A 4660-nucleotide genomic window follows, 5' to 3' on the forward strand; every position below is an offset into this window, starting at 1 on the left:
TACCCAGATGATGGCTAATCGAGTTGGTAATTGTTTTTACCTTTTTATGATGTTTGGCTAAACCTCTAATTCTCGAGGTGTGATCACGTGATTATGTATTGAATTAGCTTATGGATATTGTTAATTACTAATTTAAATGCTATATTGAAGTGGGTTTAATCATTAGCTGTGTTTTAATTTATGAATTGTAGTTGCAAATGCAATTCTAATTTTGAGTTCTTAACTTGCTTGAGAGAGAGGTTTTTGAACCCAAGCTTTTGATTAATGGTTTTTAGGTATTGGGTTGATATATGGGTTCAGCTAGAAAGAGTGAATCCTAAACTCAATTCTACCCATCTAGCTCGAGAGAGTGGAGGTATTAAGGTTTTGGGTTGTTCTTATTTGATAAGCTTGTTAATGTTCAAAATAAATCACTTGAAACGTGATAGTTGTTCGAGAGAAAACTATTTCACGCATAGTCCAGCCTACCCACCGATATGTAGCTATTTGTTAGTAGTTTCAATTACCCATATAGTGAAATTTGCCTATAATCGATCACATCTCGAGAACTTCTCTCTATATTGTTATTTCTTTAGTGTTTGATTGTGTTGTAGTTGATAACTGCAAACCAAAACCCCCCATCTGACATTCGTGTCATCCCCTTAGACTTGTTTACATGTCTTTTTTGATAATTTATATTCCTATAACTGATTAGATCACGTTTGTACTTCATACTTGAGTTTGAACACGTACCGCTCCCTGTGTATTCGACCCCAACTCTTAGTTGGATTTTATACTAGGTAACGATCGTTTACACCTAGAATTGAATGAGGTGTACTTGAAACGTTAATCACTTGTCACGGCACCCATCTCAGTTAATAGAGGCTTCATAAATAGATAGACATTAGTTCATGAGTCTTTTCCATTTCAGTTATTGATGTTAGAGATTTGAGCTGTCACTTTGGCTAGTGAATGTTTTACTTCTAAAATGTTCGATTGGGGCCAACAATAGTTCACGAGTTCTAATCGGGTCCACGGTGTAGGCTCGAGGCGTGACACGTTACATGTACTTATACTCTTAATCTTGTTATAATTATTATGATCTGTGTAGTTTATTTTATCATTTTAATCTATTAAAAGGTGAGACTCTACGATGAGTCAAAATATTCCTAATGGATTGGAAAATGACAAATTACATTCGTGAAATAATAATTAGTTGATAGAACTATATGTCAGTCATGAGAAAGAAGACACCTCTTTATGTTGCTTATAAACTTGTCAAATGAAAACCCTGCAGGTGGATTATGTATCCGTCACATGAAATAATATAATCATAAAAATAAAGGATTAAATTAATCAATAAGTTAAAATTTTCAAATGTTTGTTTTAATTTATTGGTGTCGGTTATTCTAATATGGGGAGTTAAATCAGATGTGATGGTAGATTCTGAAACTAAATCGAGGAGTGCAAATACAAATTCTTAGTGGACTAATTTGTAATTTATTGTGATATGATAATTCATTCATTTTCGAATCAGTATCATAATTAGTCACCTCATTTAATGAGTCTGCGATCCTTACTATGCCCGGATAATTAACCGAATTTGGGAAAAGATAAAAAGAGCAGTATAGAATAAGTAATATATTTACTAGTCTTCTGCCATAAAAGCATTTGAATTTCAAATTCTTGAACATTAAGACCAAAACGTTTTGTTGATTACTAAGGAAAATGTTTTTGGTTTTATTGGTTCTTTATGCCTCTTGATTATCTCTTAATTGTTGCTCTTAAATTGCCCTAACGGCTGAAGTTGGTATGCCAATTTCTGTGGGTATAAAAGGGCATGTTGAGGGAAGAGGAATGTATCATTTTCTGAAAAGAAATATAGTTATTATGTAATTCGTGATCTTGGTGAATGCTTTCATTGTGCGTATTCTTACAACTTGATCTCATATAAATGGAGTCCCTAAGGCATAAGCAGAGAAAGAATTATTTTTTGTATAGAATTGATCCAATTGAAATGTTATAGCCATTTTTTCCTAATCATGCTGGACTTGTATATTTGTGCAAAACTTGTAAAAAAATTTACCTAAACCTCATTTTTTTAAAGAAGTTATTGGTTGAAATCTAGAATAGTAGGTCAAGTTTAAGCTCCCTTAGCTTTGTAATTTTATTCATTAATATAAATATCATGAGTCATGCCACCACGCAATACAATGATAGAAAAAAACAAGCAATTAAAAATATGGGCAAAGAATTTTAGGCCTTTTGAGAGAAAGAAAGTCAACTGTCAAGCACTTGAGAATCTTTGAATGCATTACTTATATACGCATATGCCACGACAAGAGAGAACTTAGCTTGATGATCGAAGTATCAAGCATGTAGTTGTTGATTGTGACATGAGTTTAATAGGCAGCATATTTTACAACCCAAGCTACAACAAAGTGATGGTGAGTCATGATGTTGAATTTGGTAAAGAAGCAACATCAAATTGGGAGGCTTAGAATGAAACACCATATAATTTTTTTTCATGCTTTGGAGATAAAGAGGAACAGGAAATCATGAGTTCATGACACTTGTGCGGGATGCAACTCCACCTCCTACTCCTACCAATGTTGCATTTACTTTTTTTTATCAAAAAAGCTCAGATGAAAGGCGGCAAAACTGTGAATCACCAAAGGAGGATGAACTTTGATGAAATCGTTACAAAAATAAGGTGGGGACAATCCATAGAGAAGGATATTACGATAATAGAGAAGAACTACGCTTGAAAATAATTAACAATACTTTCTAAGAGTCATAAAACAGTTTGAATGAACAGAGTATTTATGGAGATGTGAAGAGATACAAGGCAAGACAAGTGGTTAAAGGCTACGAGAAAAGGCTAGATATTGACTATGAGAACCTCTATGGATATGATTTGCTTGCTTAAATCTTTGGAGGTACAAATTAAATAAACTTGAAGATTCATAAAATAATCCGAAGCATTAATAAAAAAATATCTAGCATTCCAAAACTCCCAAGTACTATATTTTTATTGAAATAAGAAATATACACTAATTAAAATCAACTCATGTTTAAGCTTAAATTTATTCAAGTAAAACACAAAAATCATAAAAATAAAAAGTTTAATTAATCAATATGCATCTTCCAAATTCTGAGGTATAGACACAACATGCTGCTCCTGTTTAATTTAGAAACGCCAATGTTTGAGAGGCATCACAGCAAACTTCATGTTCCCTGTCTTGCAATGGATTCCTTTGTGTTCTCCACAACCAAAATAGTAAGTCTGCATTTTCTTTAGCACAAACTCAAATCCTTCCCCTGTACCTTGACTTGGATCTGCTATCCTTTTAGCTCTCCTCAAGTCGCACTTAATGAAGCTCCGATAATTTGAGAATAAATAAACACTGTGTGGAAATCCAGTACCATTTACATTTGGTGGATCATACTTGAACACTGCATGCCACAAATATATAAAAGTGAAATGATCAGAACTTAAGTCAATATATATAGAGAGAGAGGGGTATAGCCATTATTTATATATAGAGAGAGGGGGAGAGAGAGAATGATACTATTGCATCCACTATTTATTTTGTTTTAAGGAATAGAACTTAGTATAAATATACTCATAATTAAATAACACTTTAAAAAAAAAAAATCTAGTGGGACGAATTTTTTGCCACAACACTAGAAGTTCCCCTCATGAGAAAATCGAAATATAACAATATTTGATGCATTAAGTAATGTTAAGAAAATGCACACTACATATATTTTTTTTAACTTAATAAATTCAATTGAACCCCTTTAGCTACATTGTCAAATTTATGTAAATGACATGATAAAGCACAAATGCACTAAAAGTAGAAACTTAAAAATGAGAGTACCTAAGGTGTCATTAACAAAGAACGGACCATTGTTTCGAGCCCAATCCATGTAGTTGAAGCCATAATGCCAATTTTCCGAACCTCCAACGATGAATCTATTGGAGGTCTGAGTAGCATTTGGGGGATGAGAATAAGGGCAATTGGTTTTGTTCCATGTTGTAGGACCCCAATTGAAGTCATAGTTGGCTGGCTAGTCCAATGGCAAACAGGGATGAGAACAATACTGAAAGTAAGAGAAATACTTGTCCATTAGCAAAAGCCATTTTGATAAGTTCGCTAGTGAAGAAAAGAAGCTGAGTTGCTAAGGAGGATGTTGAGTAACCCAAAGGATATGGAGTATATATAGCAAATTCATATGTGGTCAAAATGTAGACTAATTTGGACCAATATAAGTTGGTCATTTTCATGAAATTGGTTGGTGAGATGGGAAAGTTAGTGCTCTTGGTTTTTCCCCAATGTTTTCTTTAAATATTCCCAAGTTCCAAGTCCACCAATGGAAAGCAAATACTATTCCACATAGTAATGCTAAATGGCCAGAAAATTTGGCCAGAATTTGTCCAAAAAAATTTTAAAGTGTATAATATCTATTTTATTTTAAAATAAACTGATCCCTTTTTCCATTTTTTAATTAAAAGGTATTAAAGTTAAAAGGGTAAAAATATTCAAAAAGTAAAATAACATCGGTAAAATACCATTCTAGCCAAATTCTGACCAAATTTTCTGGCGAAAAAGATTTTTCCATTCCACAGATGTTGTACTTTTTCGTTTAGTACTATTTTACAATTTCAATATGCTTA

General features: G+C 32.8%; 1 pseudogene; it reads right to left on the reverse strand.

Moving 5' to 3' along the window:
* Positions 1-3132: 3132 nt before the first annotated feature.
* LOC125865934 (uncharacterized) lies at positions 3133-4126 on the reverse strand (annotated as a pseudogene).
* Between the last annotated feature and the right edge of the window lie 534 nt (positions 4127-4660).

Source organism: Solanum stenotomum, chromosome 5 (assembly GCF_019186545.1).
Source record: "Solanum stenotomum isolate F172 chromosome 5, ASM1918654v1, whole genome shotgun sequence".
NCBI lineage: Eukaryota > Viridiplantae > Streptophyta > Magnoliopsida > Solanales > Solanaceae > Solanum > Solanum stenotomum.